Source organism: Centroberyx gerrardi, chromosome 7 (assembly GCF_048128805.1).
Source record: "Centroberyx gerrardi isolate f3 chromosome 7, fCenGer3.hap1.cur.20231027, whole genome shotgun sequence".
Classification (NCBI taxonomy): domain Eukaryota; kingdom Metazoa; phylum Chordata; class Actinopteri; order Beryciformes; family Berycidae; genus Centroberyx; species Centroberyx gerrardi.
The window spans coordinates 26,111,583-26,120,994 of record NC_136003.1 but is presented as its reverse complement, the minus strand read 5'-3'; the positions used below and the strand labels follow the sequence as shown (position 1 = coordinate 26,120,994).

Sequence of the window (9,412 nt, the reverse complement as noted above, 5' to 3'; positions counted from 1 at the left end):
TCAGATCCAATTTTGCTGATATTTTCTGGCATTTAAGCCTGGACATCAGTGACCCATCTTGATGGTTTGATAACCAAAGCCAGCTCTGTTAGGCCTGAAATATTGTCTGATTTGGCATTTGAGGAGGAAATCATTTTTAGGTAAAATGATGGAGGTGGGGATAAGGTGTTGTGCAAATTAAGTGCCAAAGGTGACAAAAAGCCCATTCCAATCAAAATAGGTGAGGGAAATGCTGAAAACAGCAGTGTGTCAGGGAAATAAAGCCACGGAGCAAGGAATTGGATCAAGTTTAGTTGTTTTGACATCTAGACTGAGGGAGGAGATAGTGGAGTGAAGAAAAAGTACTAAATCTTATGGAGAAAAAAATAACTAGCCTAAAACATTGAGACTTGGATTAAAGGAACATACCAGTGTTACTGAGTTTTTTTTCATCATTACTGTCATATCTTAGCTACTTCATACCTACATAGTTGTTCTATGTATATAGTATGTTGTATTTTATGCTGTGGATAGGATACCATTAAGTTTGAAATGCCATCAGATATTTCATATACAGACATCATGTCCAGCTGAGTCAATAATACACAATTTCAAAATCAGAGTAGTGGTCTCCACTTTCTGCAGAGAAATAGCGTCTTTGTTATATTTGAATATTTTACTATTATGAAAAGTTTATTGTTGGAAATTTGTCTTTGGCTTCACACAAGCATTAAAAAAAAGAACCATTAAAGACACAACAAGTAGGCTATGTTAAAGACATGATGCAGTACATTACCTAGCATGACAAAGGACATTAGAGAACATTAAAGACATGACAAAGTTGACATATACTTTATAGCAGTGGCCCTCAAATCCGGTCCTTGGGGTCCAGAGTGCTGCTGGTTTTCTATTCTGCCAGGTAGTTAATTGCATTCACCTGTCATTCCAGAGGACCGGATTTGAGGACCACTGCTTTAGAGTGACACTGCTGCACTACACTGAAAGTCCTTGCTGTTTTGTAGTTGGTTGTTTTGTAGTTGTAGTCATTCCTGCCGTTAAAACTTTCCAATTAAAAAGACCCTGTGCCAAATCAAACCAGACAAAGCCGTGCACTTGGAAATGACGTGGATGATATAAAATAGAGAAGTTAATAAGAAATGACCCCCAAAAACAACAAAACAAAACAATACCTCCATTTTTCCTTAAGATATGGGAGAGGAGATGTGAGTCAAGGACAGGGCAGCAGAAGAGAGAGAGAGAGGGGAGGCAGAGGCGGAAAGAGAGAGAGAGAGAGAATCGTGGTTGTGAAATCGATAGTTCATACCATTTTGAAATTGAAGGGTTTTTTTTTTTTGTCAGAAACCGGGCGCAGAAGGTAGAATATGAAATGGCTTTAGCGGAGGCCCCTCATGTCAGCAGCTCTATTGATTCCCAGGGACCCGGTCCAATTACGGTTCGGTGTTTTTTGTCCAAGCCGCTCGGTGCCCTTTAAAGACCCGGGGGACTTGGGTGGGGCAAAGTTTTGGGTGTTTCCCGACTTTGTCTCATCTCCTCCTCCCCGAGTGGCCGGCTGTTTCTATCACCAAAGCCGCAGAGAGAAGTCAGGGAAATAGAGTCTGCCGTTTCTACAGTTTCCAGAGTCTCTCTGAGGACACAGCTGCAGAATGGGAGATTTCCCCCGTTGGCAGTTCCTGTTAAGAGATTCACTGGCATTACAACATAAAGAGAAAATAATCCTCTCTCTATGTGTGGTTGTGTCTGTCCGCCTGTGTGCGTGTGTGTCTGCTGGCGAGTGGCTCGGAGAGGAAGAGTCTGACTCTGTGAGTGGATCGACAGACTTGAGACCATGAGACGGCGTGGCTTTGTCTGTCTGTACGAGAGCGCGTGTTTGTTATTGAACAAGAGGGAGCGCTGGATGAATGTCTGGACGGCTGCGGTTTGCGCCGAGGTGGATTCTCTCACTTCCACCGGCAGTTCAGCAGTTATTGTGAACAGCCAGACATTAGCAGAGAAATTGCAGCTATTTTAAAGCTGCTTGTTGCTGGAGGATTTGCAGAGTGAAATGGTCTGTAATTCCCAGCCTGCGCTCCCCCTGCGCTGTCCCTGCTGCTGACGCTGCTTTCATACTGGCCTAGCCCGGCTTCATAAGGAAAGGGACAGGCTTCTGGAACAATATAGGACAACTTCACCCCCTAACTCTTACTCTTGAGATTCGGCAAAACTGTGCTGGCAAAGCAGAGCAGACTTTGCCTCTTGCTCAGTCTCTCTCCCCCTTTGCATCCTCTGCACTCACCCTCTGTCCCATCTATTTCTCCCCTTCCCTCTCCCTCCCTAAGCTCTCAGTCTCTCTCCAAGTAATGGGAGTCTCATGCAATATGCTCTGTTTCCCCACTTGAGTGTTAATGAGGCACATGAATATTCATGAAGAGGAGGCTGACATCGCCGTGTGGCGATTGTGTTGAGGGAGCGGAGGATGTTTGTGTGCACGGGGACTGCGGTGGCCACATTTCTAAGGGATCCATTGTGTGAGTTTGTGAACTTCGGGAGTCTCTGAGAGTTGGTAGGCTCCTCTGCTAATGATGCAGAAGTGTGTCCCTGGGTTTTGTTTTTGTGGGCGATTGCAGATGACCCCTTCCCAAGCCCTCCCCTCTCTCTTGTGGCTGCTGGCAGAGCTTAAGGTTAGCCTCCAGCTGCCGGTGGAGACGAGCCAGGGAGCATGAGACGGAGACGAGGAGCCTCCTAGCTGCCTCTCACTCCGCCGCCCACCCTCCTCCTCCTCCTCTTCTCTCTGGTCCTGGTTTGTGACAAAGACATGCCGTGGGCCGTCTCTCCAGGGATCCTCTCCACGCTTTTATTATACCTCTCCCTCTTTCTTGCTACCTCTCTTCATCTTTCCGTTTTGTGTGGCTTGGGCATTTTCTTTCTTGGAACAGATTGTGCTGTGATGTCTGGAGCCGCCAGCGCTGCGTTTTGAAGGACATATGAGGAAGCACGCGGCCCATTTTAGCAGTAAAAGGCTGATCTAGGCTGCGCGCGATGTGTGCTCATGTCTCATGCGTTGCCATTTTGTCTCGTGCTCGCGATCCCCCCCGCCACACTTCTTTCATTGTCAGCTTTGTTCTGCTCCTCAGTTTCTCCTCCAACATTTCCTATAGTCAATCTCATGTTTTCCCTCCTCTGTTTCCTCTTTTGCTTGGCAGCCTCTCATTTGCATTTTCTCACTCACTTGTCATCCCCATCTTCTTCTGCCACCCCCCCGCACACACACACACACACACACACACACACACACACACAGCCTTCAGCCTGCAGCTTTCTCCGCACCCCCCTTTCCCCTCTCATTTGCCATTCCTCCCTCTTTTCCCCTCCCTGCCTCTCTGTTTCCTCCCTTGCTCCTCTGTAAGATATCCGACCCCTGCAGTCTACCTCTAAAGGAGCTCCTATGGCTTTGTTAAACGATCTGTAAAATCTTTGATCTCAAACCAGCCATTCCCTACATGAGGTGACGTGTGTTTATGTCTGCGGCACAAGGTAGAAATGTGTGTTTGTCTGTCTGGCTCGTGCTGTTTGTACTCAGAAACCTTTCATTTGGGAAGGTGAGCTTGTTGGCCCAGTAGGGGAGGGCAGAACGGTTCTCTTTATGTCTTTTATTCGGCGATATAATAAAGGCCTTCCTGCTCCTTGGTGCTCTTGGCCTCTCTGTGTTCATGAAAACGGTTACTCCGCCATTTAATATTGTCAGTTCCAGTCTAGCAGGCGTCCATGCTGATTCTCATGCACACACACATCCTCCCTGCAGTCGGGGAAAGGGTGGAGGCTGGCCAATTTATCAGCACTCTGACTGTAAGGCTACAGGGAGCCCTCCGTCTTCATCAGTTCACTCAGCAGATAGACACACCCCAGTCACCGCTACTAGACTTACCTCATGCGTCTCCATTACACGTTAATAACAAAGCTGTGAGGGTGACTAGAAGTGGCGCTCCTTGTTATGCCATGTTGAGGAAAGGGGGTCTGCTCAAAGCGCAGGTGAAACAGGTTAAAAACATGTTTATTACCTCTGAAAAATGAGCAGGCCTTGGGACTGAACTCATGTAGGCCTGTCAGTGTTCCCCACAGGTCGGCAGTTCACTACAGCGGAGGGTGAAGTGGGGCACGAACCTCAGCTGAGGCTGAAGTCCCTCACTTTATTATAAGCTAATTAGAATATTTAGCTAACTTGCGACTGCATAATTAGCTGACTGTTGTACTCCTAGTTTTGTGAAGCAAATATACAACTAATTACAAATAGGTTACCTTCTCAACATCTTGTACAGGCTACATTTATTAAATAAGTTAAAGTTAAATTAAAGTTAAAAGAAAGTATAAGTATACAAACATACAACTAATAAAAATAACAGGCAAAGAAATTTGCACCGACTCCCTGCTCTTCATCTTAGGAGCAATGAATTATGGTCATTGTAGTTCACCAACACATTCTAAGTGACACTTTCAGCTCGACAGCATCCAATCTTTGCATTTTGAATACTACTAATACTACTTTGAATACTACTAATAATACTTTGAATCCTCTGAAAGCCAGCTTAGTGCATTTCGGCACCCAAAATACGCAGAAAACCAAAAATGTACTATAATGTATAAACTGGTACTAACTGGTATATAAGAATACACCAGTGTGATCAGTATACAGGACACACTGCTTATCTTCGCTGTGGTCACTGGACTGGACAGTCTATCGCCTAACTTCAGCTCAATAAGCTGTGATGTTGTTTGACTCTTGAGGGCCATCGGCACGCCCTGCTGGCTCCGTCCCATCATCTGATATCTCAGGGCCGTCGCCTGACAGGGAAGGACGCTCGTCTTCTTCCTCGTCTATCTTTCCGTCCTCTCCCCCTCCGTCTCTCTTCTGTCTGTTTAAGAGCCTCATCCTTGGCCCATGTGCCCCATCGCTTTCCCCGGCCCGCTGCTGATCAAAGCCCCCTTTGAGGGTCCTGAGCGGGTCCGGCGGCTGATAGTGATCCGGCGATACGTGTGTGTGTCTTAAGAGTCTTCCCTTCCTGTGTGATCAGGCGGCTTGTGACAGGCGGAGTCGGCCCCATCAGCTCACATTAAGCCCCACCGCTGCTCCGCCGCCGTCGCTGCCGTTTTTATCTTTTAATGTTGCACCTTCCTTCCCCACCAGCCGAATCAATTATCGGTGATTACGTTAGTGTCAAAGTCTTTAGCGCCAGGCTGAGCCCTGCTGCCGCCTCCTCCGCCTCTTCCTCGCCGTGTGGCCCAGAGGCCCAAAGGCGCCGCACAACTCTGATCCCCAGTCAGAGCGGGACTGTCGCAGAGGGACAGCTTTACAGACAGCTCTAAGTTTAACCTTCCTCCTCAACAGTAGTGTGACAACGAAGGGAGAGTTTATTATCCCCGACAAACCTCCCCCCAAGTAGGCTCTCCTCAGCGAGCATGTTGCATAGCAATTAGCCCTATCATGTTCAATTTTGAATGTAACCGACTGAGCTAACTTGGTGGTCTTGTCATGTCCTTGGATTGAACATGATTGCACATTGCTTGAGAAGACCACATTGCATAAGTAATAAGAGATCACAGAGCCTCGGCTGAGCCACGCTGGTGGCACAATTGACAGGAGAATTTTCTGTGTGAAATCTGAAGCCTTTTTGTTCTTCTCTCCTCCTCCACACCTTCCCATCTTCCCCTTCTCTTTCTCCCATGGGCTTCGCTCAGGAGTAGACGCCCGGCCTTGGATTCGCTGGTGTTGAAGAGTGTGTGTCTGTGTCTGTGTCTGTCTGTGTGTGTGTGTGTGTGTGTGTGTGTGTGTCTGTGTGTGTGGATTATTGCCACCGCAACACACAGAGCGGTGAGGCGGCTCGTTAAAAACCCCTCTCGGCTGCAAGGTCACGGCTCTGTCTTTCCCACCCCTGTAAGTATCAACGCTCCATCACACACACACACACACACACACACGTACACACGTACACACACACACACACACACACGCATACACACACACACACTCACACGTACACACATTCACACCCTTCCTAGTCCCTTGAAATATCAGAAAGCCACAAATTTAGGTTATAGCAGTCTTTAACACACACACACACACACACACACACAAACACAAACACACTCCCTCTTGCTCCCTAACAACAGTTTGCTTGTAGTGTTTTGACAAGTGAATAAACATCAGCTGCTCCGTAATGCTCCCCACCTCCTTTCCCTCTGAAGCACAATACAGTCGCCCCCCCCCGGCCCTCACACACACACACACACACAAACACACACACACACACACCTGTTCTCTGCTGTTTTCTCAGCATAAGACCTGTACCTGCCAGTCCATCACTAAAAACAACTGTCTGTTTCCACAAGCTGAAGCCCCACCACTGCTGTTTGATCCTCTCCCCCCGTAGCGCAGCTCATGTCTCTCTATAAGCTTACATTTTCTTTCCTGGGTTGTCTGAGTAGGAAAAAAAAAAAAAAAAAAAAGCAAGGGTCAAGTTTTAGAATTGCCAGTTTGGATTAGAGGTTTTTGAATTAGGATGTGTGAAATCCCCGCCGTGCTTCTCTCCTTGACCAGCTTCCTCTGGTGACGGGGGCGGATGTTTTTTTTTTTTTTTTTTTGAAGATATTATGTGTCGGCCTCCTATCTAAGATTGTTTCTCTGACTCGCTCTCGACCCTCCCTGCCTCTCCGCCCGTCCCTTCCCTCCCCATGTTGTCCAGTGTTGAGTGGAGGTAAGGAGAGATAGTAATCTGCTGTAGCCTTGGCACTCTCTCGCACTCCGGTCTCATTGAAGAAGATTGATGGCCCTCTTTCTGGAATGGCTGTTGTTTTGGATGGAGAGAGGAAAAGATGGAGGCAGAGAAGTGGATTTAGAATGAAAAATGGAGCGAGCGAGATGGAGGGAGGGCAGGCGGTATAGCGAGGGGGGGTGGGGTGGGGTGGTTGGGGGGGGGGGAAATGGAGGTAGGGTGAATGATAGTTGAGAAAAGACGGAGAAACGGAAGAGGAGATGTCACCGTGGAGGAGCTCATTAAATTTAGTTTGTATTTTATTAAGTGAGACTATGCATCCGGCCGCGATTGGCTTTGGATTGGCACATAATTCTTTTTCTGATGCGCAGGTGGGTTGCGCAACTGCTTGCACTTAGTTTGCATGTCAGCGGGACTATATTTAAATGTCAGCTTTCCTGTCTGGGTGCAAATTAGCCTGGAGCATGCAGTGATGGAACCATTTTGTACATGTGTCTCGTGTTTCAGCAGCTTCATAATGCTGTAGCCTTTAAGCCAATGTATCTGGTATTCGCTATTAGTAGTCTATGCTATAGCGCTACAGGGAATTAGCATCCTTTCATCCCTCTTCATGATAGGTCTATTGCTCAGTGCCGTGTGTGGGCAGAACTGGGTTGATTGGCCGTGATGACAGTTATGCTCTTAATTGTGTCAGTTATTCCTCCTATGTGGCTCTTTTTGAATGTAGTCAAGCGCTTGATGTAACCCCCTGGCGTTTTGTTCCTTTCTACATATTGGTCTTTTTAAGTCTGTGCAGGTTTCAGCAGCGGTGAGGCTGAGAGGAGCGGGCCTTTCTTCTTCCTCCTTAATTCGCTCCTCTTCTGAGAGAAGAATCGAGTCTGATGTTTTTTTTTTTTCTTTTGGTCTACCCCCATCTCTTCGTGTCCCTCCCTGCCCTCTGCTTAATTTGTCTTCCATCCCTTTAGTGTGTCAGGATTTTTTTATTTATTTTTTTTGTTCCAGTCTTTTTCTTGTCTATTGTTTGGGCTGCCGCTCCCCTCTTTTCTCTCTCTCTCTCTCTCTCTCTCTCTCTCTCTCTGTCTTCTATCTTTTTCTCTTTCATCAGCCTGTTGTACATCGACCTATCTTTCATCCTGCCTCTCCTCACTCTGTCTTGTCTGCTCTTCATTTTTCTGCCTTCTATTCTCCCTCTTCTCTTGTATTTTTGTTTCCCACCTCCTTGTCTGGCAGCTCCATCCTCCTCCTCTTCCTTCTTTTCCAGACAGACCCTGCTGTCTCATGAGGCTCAGACGTTGCTTGTGGGGGGTTGAGAGGGTTTTTAAAGTTATCTCTATATGGCACCAAGGCTTTGCTGGTTGGATCACCCACTGTCATCTCTCCCCATCTTAACTGACCACTTGAGACCGTTGGAGTCACAGGAGGTCAAACAGCCCGGGACAGGGAAGACGGGAAGGGCGTGAAGGCCATGTCCCACCCTGCTCATCCAGCCTGTTGACGGGACGGTTACAAGCTCCAGGTCATCCCTCATTTCCTACGGTCACAACCCGTTATCGCACCGCTGACCAGCGTCACTCGGCGAGGGCTGAAAATCAGAGGGACGGGAAGTATATCCTAAGAGGGTGGCAATTATTAATCCGGAGAATGGGACAGCGAGGATGGGAGAAAATATAGGAGTTAAGGAAAAGGTAATAGGTTAGAATATCACTCATCTTATTAGAAAAGTGAAAATTCACCCTAAAACACTTGAATTCTGTTAGAAACAGCTATTGTTTGATGTACCTTGCATTTCTTGGCCCATTTTGTTGTTTGTTGATGTATTTTTCTCATTCCCATTGAAACTTGCCAAATGTACATGGCGTGACGTCACGTTGAGATATTTGCAGCGTCGCTACAATGGAGTTTAATAACAACTATCAAAAACATCAAACATCATTTTTGGTGTCAGTCCTGCAGAATCAAAGAGCAAGAGCTTCTTTCTTGAGCCGCCATTTTGCACCGACGTTCAACAATCACACGGGGAGAAATCCATCGTAGAAGAGGCAGAGAGACTAATTTCCACTGACCGTAGTCAGTGGAGAAATAGACCAGAATGCAATGCAGCCATGATTCTCATTTTTCTTGAGTGGAAAAACGCACTTGCTCACTTGTTTTTACTATCACTATTTCCATTTCTCTCTCTCTCAGCTACACATCAAACTAACAGCTGCATGCAACAAGTTCACACATGTTCTCTGCGGGTTGTTGAAAGGTATTTTGGGAAATGTAGGAAATCACAAACTGAAGTAGGCCAGGCAGGTTGAGGGAAAGTGGGTACAGCAAAAAGGTAAATTACAACACTTCAAAATATCTGCTGGAATACATTGAACATCACAGATTAATAATATATAACAGTGTAAGAGATATTTCCTTTAACCAGTCATAGTATGAGAGTTTTGAAGGGCAATAAATTCACACAAACATGTCCACATCAGTAGAGAACATAGATATCAACATAGTTATCACCAGCCTGGCAATAGTTTTCAAATACTGTACTCTCTGATGGTGCTAACTGAGGGACTAACTGAGGGACTGAGGATTACTGAGGTGTGATCTATTACACAGTCTCAACCATAATGGCTAAATATCACAAATGAAAAGCAAAGAGAACCCCCATTTATTTTATATTGAAG

General features: G+C 46.5%; 1 protein-coding gene across 2 annotated transcripts in view; it reads left to right on the top strand.

The window, feature by feature from the left end:
- Positions 1 to 5,722: 5,722 nt before the first annotated feature.
- Positions 5,723 to 9,412, top strand: part of spop (speckle type BTB/POZ protein) — a 69,026-nt gene continuing 65,336 nt past the window's right edge. For both annotated transcript variants that reach the window (XM_071894386.2, XM_071894385.2), the window contains exon 1: positions 5,723 to 5,905. The gene's annotated coding sequence lies outside the window, so the exon portion shown is untranslated. The remainder of the gene's footprint in view (positions 5,906 to 9,412) is intronic.